Source organism: Bison bison, unplaced genomic scaffold (assembly GCF_000754665.1).
Source record: "Bison bison bison isolate TAMUID 2011002044 unplaced genomic scaffold, Bison_UMD1.0 scf7180017864530, whole genome shotgun sequence".
In the NCBI taxonomy this organism is placed as follows: Eukaryota; Metazoa; Chordata; class Mammalia; order Artiodactyla; family Bovidae; genus Bison; species Bison bison.
The window spans coordinates 12,032,762-12,041,674 of NW_011495080.1; positions in this window are offsets into that span (position 1 = coordinate 12,032,762).

Genomic DNA, 8,913 nt, shown 5'->3' on the forward strand with positions numbered 1-8,913 from the left:
AGACCATAGCCTTGACTAAATGGACTTTTGTTGGCAAAGTAATGTCTCTGCTTTTGAATATGCTATCTAGATTGGTCATAACTTTCCTTCCAAGGAGTAAGCGTCTTTTAATTTCATGGCTGCAGTCACCATCTGCAGTGATTTTGGAGCCCCCCAAAATAAAGCCTGACACTGTTTCCACTGTTTCCCCATCTATTTCCCATAAAGTGATGGGACCAGATGCCATGATCTTCGTTTTCTGAATGTTGAGCTTTAAGCCAACTTTTTCACTCTCCTCTTTCACTTTCATCAAGAGGCTTTTTAGAGAAGCAAATTCCAAACACTTTCCAGTAAATTAAAAAAATACCCTCAAAATCTAAACATTGCAAACAGAGGAAATTTAATACAGAGAATTAGTTTTTCCTATGCTGAAAATCTATAAAGGTGCTGCAAAATGTATCAACAGCAGAAAGCTTTTATTACTCCTTTGTGATTGAAGGACAGAGGGTATTAGCAATATTACCAGGGCCCAGGATCAAAGATAAAGGAGAAAAACACTGGGAAAATATTGTTGTGTTAACTAAAATAACAATTTTAAACAAAAATTATAAAAATAATTTGAGCCATAAAAAAGGGGATAAATGTGTGCAACATACATAATGTATTTAATATATAAGTAACTTTAAAGATAATTTGCAAAAGAAGAAATGTAAATAACATTTTTATTGCTCAACTTTATGTACTAGAAATTAAATACTGCAGGTAAACCTAAGATAAGTCTGTATTAGCTCAATAAATATCTAACATTTAAAAATCAATAAGCCAAAAAAAAAAAAAAAGAATGTAGATCATATGCTACTTTTGCAATAGTAAATGTAGTTTTAGTTTTAAGGTTATATATATATTTACTCCTAGCTGAATACTGAATGGGGAAAACTGCAAGCCCACTTTGCAAGTATTAGAACATTTGTGGAAATAGCAACTAACGTATAAAAATAGATGGAGTTGTTTTATAAACATATGCATGGACTAGGGGGATATCTTTACTAAGAGAAAGAGAATATGAAATAAAATTATAATTCTAAGAAATGGATAAAATTATTTTGAAGAATTTTCAGCTTAGTTGGAATTCTTGCCACATAAAAGTGCTAAATCTATGCTTTTTGTGGAAGGCAAACATGTTATGTTGTTTTTTTAAACAAAACTCTACCAGTCAGAGTTCTTCATTGTAAACAAGAGCATTGATTTCTGGCCAACCAAAAGAGAGGAGGAATTTGTAAAAAGACTTAGAGATAGTCCCCAGAATCTGTTGGTATGCAGATAAGCAAGCTTGGAAAATAAGCAAAATCATGAGAGATCAAGGAACACAGTAACTGATTTCTTACTGCCTTTCTGTGGATCATTGCTATGAGTGAACATTCGGCGCTGTTCCATTGGCCTCACAAGTACCCGGTCATCAATGCAAGAATGAATACTCATGGTGTCACCTTCTTTGCCTCATAATCTCAAAATTAAATGTCTTTAGCTATGGCCCTAATACAGGCTTCCCAGGTGGTGCTAGTGGTAAAGGACCTCCTGCCAATGCAGGAGACATAAGAGAGGCAGTTTCAATCCTTGTGTTGGGAAGATCCCCTGATGGAGGGCATGACAATCCACTCCAGTATTCTTGCCTGGAGAATCCCATGGACAGAGGAGCCTGGAGGGCTACAGTCCATAGGGTCACAAAGAATCAAACACAACTGAAATGACTTAGCACTCATGCACCTGTTTACTGGGTCATAAGGGCTAAGAAGTAGAGTTTCTTAGCCCTTATGTGCACTTCTCTTGATCCTTATGTACACTTCTCTTGGTCTTTTCAAATCACCTGGTAGATAACTTAGATGAGCACACACACACACACATATGGTGTGCCAGAATCCCTATTAACCTATTTCCACTTTACTTTTACCTTGAGTTAAGGTTGTACTGTGTTCAGTGTGCCCAACTCTTTGCAACTCCATGGACTGTAGCCCATCAGGGCTTCTCTGCCCATGGAATTTTCCAGGCAAGAATACTGGAGTGGGTTGCCATTTTCTTCTTCAGAGGATCTTCTCAACCCAGGGATCAAACCTGTGTCTCCAGCATCTTCTGCATTGGCATGCAGGTTCTTTACCACTGCACCACCTAGGAAGCCTTTATTTTTATCTACTTGCACTTATGTATACATATACTTCTGTGTGCACTAGTTGACTTATCTGCTTGCCAAAATTCCATTATAGTTGTTCTAATACCTTTTGTGTATGTTGTCCATCGATCTAAAATTGCTTAAGTTAACCTACTACTATACAAACTAGTGAAATATGAATGTGAAGAGTAAGTTGATTCTTTAAAAACTAAGTTGAATATATTGACACACTCAGTAAAATTAGTCTTCAAAATTATTATGATGTAGGCATGAGACAACAATAAAATATAGGGGAAATCTATATGTCTATAAAGATCAAGGCGCTTAAATATTTTTGCAAGTGCTTTGAAGTTTTCAGCCAGTTTAAGAGGTGTAACTTGAATGAGGTTATTTTGAAAAGTACAATAGTAATCTAAGCAGGGGAAAAAACAAAAAAACAAAAACCCTTTCTTTACACAAAGGAATCTTTTGTCCTATATAAAAACCATTGATAACTGTACTTTTTATACTTATTTATAGAGTTTTTTCCTTTAGGGATTACATAAAGCTGTACTCTGTCATCAAAATAACAAGTGATCTAGCAAGCATTGTTCCTCCCTTAAAGTAAGTGATACATGATGAAGCAACTTTCCCTGTGGAAAGGACATCCATCCTGATAACTCATCCCCCAGAAACTCCACTGAGCTTGCAGAAGCATATTTTCATGGGATTTATTGCCTATCCTTTGCTATGTACTTGTCCTACATGGGCATTGAAGGCACAAACAATATTTAGCTTTTCATGTCTTGTCAGTGAGCCATCAGTGGGCCCAGCTGGTAACCCATGGGATGATGACATAATGAAGATTCCTACAGGCTTTGGCTCTATTTGGCATGAATCCCTGAGATAACACTGAATTTCTATTACTGCCCCTGCTTGGTATAATCAAACTTCTCCTGCATTTTTCAAGTATTAATATGTTGAGAAAGACAAAACATTATTTCCAAGCTTAATTCCTAGTAAACGTTTACGAGAGGTGGTAATACTTTCTTCAATAAGGATTTGAATAAGCAGTTTGACAATTTGATAAGTAATTAACTACATTTATGATAATCCATTAACATGGGCTTCCCTGATAGTTAAGTTAGTGAAGAATCTGCCTGCAATGCAAGAGACCCAGGTTGGATTTCTGGGTCGGAAAGATCCGCTGAAAAAGGGATAGGCTACCCATTGCAATATTCTTGGGCTTCTCTTGTGGCTTAACTGGTAAAAGAATCCCCCTGTGATGTGGGAGACCTGGTTTCAATCCCTGGGTTGGGAAGATCCCCTGGAAAAGGAAAAGATTACCCATGCCAGTATTCTGTCCTGGAGAATTCCATGAACTGTATAGTCAATGGGGTCACAAAGAGTCGGACACAACAGAGCAGCTTTCACATGATAATCCATTAACATTCTTCAAAATGTACCCATCTCCTGCATTTGCCAAGCCAGATGGTGAAATAAGGATATAATAAGAATTGCCAAAATTGCAACTTTCAAATGATTGATATTTGTTGATGTTTAGTTGCTCAGTCACGTCTGACTCTGTGAGTTCATGGACCGCAGCACACCAGGCTTCCCTGTCCTTCATCATCTCCTGGAGTATACTCAAACTCATGTCCATTGAGTCATGAGGCCATCCAACCATCTCATTCTGTCATCCCCTTCTCCTCCTCCTGCTCTCAATCTTTCCCAGCATCAGGGTCTTTTCTAATGAGTCAGCTCTTGGCATGCATCAGGTGGCCAATGTATTGGAGCTTCAGCTTCAGCATCAGTCCTTCCAATGAATATTCAGGGTTGATTTCCTTCAGGATTGACTGGTTTGATCTTGGACTCTTTGCAGTCCAAGAGACTCAAAGAGTCTTCTCCAGCACCACAATTTGAAAGTATCAAATTAGACCTTCTTTATGATCCAACACTCCCATGCATACATGACTATTGGAAAAACCATAGCTTTGACTATATAGACCTTTGTTGGCAAAGTAATGTCTCTGCTTTTTAATGTGCTGTCTAGGTTGGTCATAGCTTTTCTTCTAAGGAGCAAGTGTCTTTTAATTTCATGGCTGTAGTCACAATCTGCAGTGATTTTGGAGCCCAAGAAAATAAATTCTGTCACAGTTTCTATTGTTTCCCCATATATTTGCCATGAAGCAATGGAAGTGGATGCTGTGATCATAGTTTTTTGCCATGATCTTAGCAGTATCAAGTCAATGATTGGTACTACTTCTGATATATTGCCTTGACAAAGAAAAACTCTAGGATCTTCCCTCACTCCACACCGTCCCTACATTGTGAAGTCAGGGAACCAAAGTGAGGAGTTTGTCAGTTGCTGGGTGTATCTGGTATAGCCTTCCAGATTCATTTTCCATCCTTTCCCACCGTCTTCACCATCCCAGGAGACTGACCTGTATGAATTACACCATGGACTTCTGAAGTCCTCTGATATATGGTTGGTTTTAGCCAATAATAATTCTCTGCAAGGGAGTGAAGTCAGGGTATTTCTTTTCCTGGTTTCTTCTCTTTGAGTTCAAGTCACACTAGCTACATTTCTTGATAGAAATCTGCTGTTCTCAAGGCAGCCATGTCTGAACTCCAACTTCCCTTCAGGTTTTGATGACTTCTCCCTTCCCTTATACCTTTGGCTCTAGGGATGGTAATAACCACACTGTTGCTAGCCCTAGTTTCCCTCACTGTCCTATGTGGTGTTTCTCCCTCCTTCCTGTGCTTTTGTAATTAGCCCCTTTGTTTTAAAAAACAACCTAAAAAATAAATTAAAATATCAAGAAGTATCCTAATTTGAATGTTCTGCTTGCCCTTGAGACTCAAATTGAAAAATCGGTGCATGTATTACCCAGTTCCCACCAAAAAAGCACAGAAATGGGCCTGGGTTCTACTAGGTTTCATATATTTTTGGACTAAGATCCAATACTCACAGTCTTCTAATGGAATATCTCTGCTGCTCATTTGGGATAAAATCAAGTGTCCAAAGCCATCAAGAATTCTGGGTATATATTTTTCTTCACCATACATTTCCCCATCATTTGCCTGGAAATGGCCACAGGTCCCCCCTGTGGATGGCTAAGAGGGAAATTCGTCAACATACTTGTTATTATTGCAACATCCCCTTTATTAGAGGAGCTGTCTATGTATTTCAGTCATGATTCCATCTTTAATTAGCTATCGCCAATAGCTGGTAAGTTAGGTAACCCTAATTGCCACATGGATGCTACCTTCTTTTGAGCCATCTATACTTCTTTTGCCTCTGTTGGTTAACAGTCTCACTTTGTCCTCCACATCTTGTGGACTGAACTTCTCATAGAAATTAGGAAGTCCTTGTCATCTGCAGTGTCTCTCATGGAGACAAAAATCTCTCATCATATTGATTTTTGCTTCACTCTTTTCTCCAGCACTAAGAGAGGCCTGGCATGCTGTGATTCATGGGGTCGCAAAGAGTCAAACACAACTGAGCAACTGAACTGAACTGAACCCATAGTAGCTTGGATGTTTTGCAGGTTGATATTTTTATTTCTATCAAGAAGTAATCCATGAGTATCGCCACCTTAGGGAAAACAATTACTAAGTCATTTTTGAAAGATGTTGGCAGTCTACTCACCACTTAATTGTCATGGCCTAGGTGATGGCACCCCACTCCAGTACTCTTGCCTGAAAAATCCCATGGATGGAGGAGCCTGGTGGGCTGCAGTCCATGGGGTCGAGAAGAGTCGGACACGACTGAGCGACTTCACTTTCACTTTTCACTTTCCTGCATTGGAGAAGGAAATGGCAACCCACTCCATTGTTCTTGCCTGGAGAATCCCAGGGACAGGGGAGCCTGGTCAGCTGCTATCTATGGGGTCGCACAGAGTCGGACACGACTGAAGTGACTTAGTAGCAGCAGCAGCAGAGGAAGAAAATGTTACGTCATTTTTCTTTAGAGATATACTTAGGGGGTAATTTACACCTAGTAAATCTGCTACAATTTTGGATTAGTTTCATTAGTCATGTTAATATGTTTTACTGATGAACTTTCATACAGAATTCAAGGGAAAATAAAGAATACAAAGACTGCCACTATGTTTGCAACTTGAGAAAGTTTGTAATGTTGGGAAAAGGATTGTGGGAATCATTTTTTTGTTTGTTTTATATATGAAATTTCAGGTTCCTATTAGATGTCTAAATTGCAGATAAACTATATGATCTGAAGTTCAGGAATGTTCAAAGATGCAAGTTTGAGGGTCAACTGAACGTAAACAGTATGAAGAGCCTTAGGACTGGATGAAATTATTTGTGAAAGAAGGGTAAGGGAAAAGAGGAAGAGGGCAACTCCCTGATCTATGAGGTAGACAGATTCTGAGACATTTCGGATAAGAGAAGGAACCAGAAATGTAAGATGAGAAGGAGCAGTCACTGAAAAAGTGTAGTAGCAGGGAAGTGAAGAAAATAAAGTGGCCCAGAAAGACAGTAATGGTTAATTGTGCCTAATGCTGCAGAGAATGTAGTAAGATGAAGACAGAAGACTTACCAAGAGGCTATCAATGTGCAAGGACTATTTCACTGGAAATATCAGATGGTAGCTCATCTAGAGTCTCTGAAGTGAGAATGGAAAAGTGAAACTTTGCAGACAGCAAAGAAGCTTCCTTAATAAGTCTTGCTGTCACAGATTCCAAAAAGTATTGTGAAATATAAGTTTTGCAGTCAAAAAAAGAGTAAGTTTTTGTTTTAAGGTTGTATATGCTAAAACATATCACAAGAGAAGACTCTATACATGGACATCACCCGATGGTCAATACCAAAATCAGATTGATTAAACTCTTTACAGTCAGCAAAAGAGACTGGGAGCTGACTGTGGTTCAGATCATGAAACCCTTATTGGAAAATTCAGAAATAAATTGAAGAAAGTAGGGAAAATCACTAGACCATTCAGGTATGACCTAAATCAAATTCTTTACAACTATACAGTGGAAGTGACAAATAGATTCAAGGGGTTAGATCTGATAGACAGAGTGCCTGAAGAACTGTGGACAGAAGTTTGTGACATTGTACAGGAAGCAATGATCAAGATCATCCCCAAGAAAAAGAAATGAAAAAAGGCAAAATGGTTGTCTGAGGAGTCCTTACAAACAGCTATGAAAAGAAGTAAAAGGCAAAAGAGAAAAGGAAAGCTATACCATTTGAATGCAGAGTTCCAAAGAATAACAAGGAAAGATGAGAAGGCCTTCCTCAGTGATCAATGCAAAGAAATAGAGGAAAACAATAGAATGGGAAAAACTAGAGATTTCTTCAAGAAAATTGGAGATACAAAGGGAACTTTTAATGCAAAAATGGACACAATAAAGGTCCATACATAACAGAAGCAGAAGATATTAAGGAGGGTGTCAAGAATCCATAGAAGAGCTACACAAAAAAAAGATCATGACCCAGATAATCACGATGGTGTGATCACTCACCTAGAGCCAGACATCCTGGAGTGCAAAGTCAAGTGGGCCTTAGGAAACATCACTATTAACAAAGCTAGTGGAGGTTATGGAATTTCAGTTGAACTATTTCAAATCCCAAAAGATGATGCTGTGAAAGTGCTGCACTCAATATGTCAGCAAATTTGGAAAACTCAGCAGTGGCCACAGGACTGAAAAAGTTCAGTTTTCATTTCAATCCCAAAGAAAGGCAATGCCAAAGAATGCTCAAACTACCGCACAATTGCACTCATCTCACATGCTAGTGAAGTAATGCTCAAAATTCTCCAAGCCAGACTTCAGCAATATGTGAACCTTGAACTTCCAGATGTTCAAGCTGGATTTAGAAAAGGCAGAGGAACCAGAGATCAGATTGCCAACATCTGTTGGATCATCAAAAAAAGTAAGGGAGTTCCAGAAAAACATCTACGAAGATCATATAAAATACTCTTTCCTATAAATTCATGTAGTCAGTTCTTTCACACAGAACAATTTTGTTGATTTTTGCTGAAGTGTTCTGTCCATGGCTAACTTATGGTTGCAACTGAACAAATGTAGCTCAATGTTAATGTTGGCTGATTTTCATTTCTGTTAACAAGGAAGACACAAGGGAAACACTGAAGATCTATATATGAATATTACTTGGTCAATGACATGAGGGACTTCTTTGTTGAATCATATAATAATTTTTTTAATTGGAAGAATATTTACTTAATGTTTCAATATTTTCAATATGACAGCAACATACAAGACACTATTTAAATTTCATCTGTTTTCTTAACATTTTTATGTTGTTTGCTTAAGTTTAGATAGCCAGTAAAACAGTGTATCAAGTTCTGCAGGCATGAGTGTGATCAGTCTCTAAGTCATGTTGGACCCTTTGCGATCCCATGGACTGTAGCCTGCCAGGCTCCTCTGTCCATGGGAGTTCCCAGGCAAGAATACTGGAGTGGGTTTCCATTTCCTTCTCCAGGGGAATCGTCCCCACCCAGGGATTGAACACATGTCTCCTACATCACAGGCAGATTCTTTACCACTGAGCCACCTGGGAAGCCAAGTTCTGGCTTCAACATTACATCACTAAATACTGAGTTGACAAGTGGATAGTAGCATTCCATGATATGATTTTTTCCATGATTTAGACACAATAGGTATAAATAAATTCAAGATAATAGTAAAATGTAGTCAATTAGGAAGTGATGAGTTTTGAATAGTTACTACCAGTAGTCTTGCCTGGATAATCCCATGGACAGAGGAGCCTGGTGGGCTACAGTCCATGGCCTCACAAAGAGCTGGACA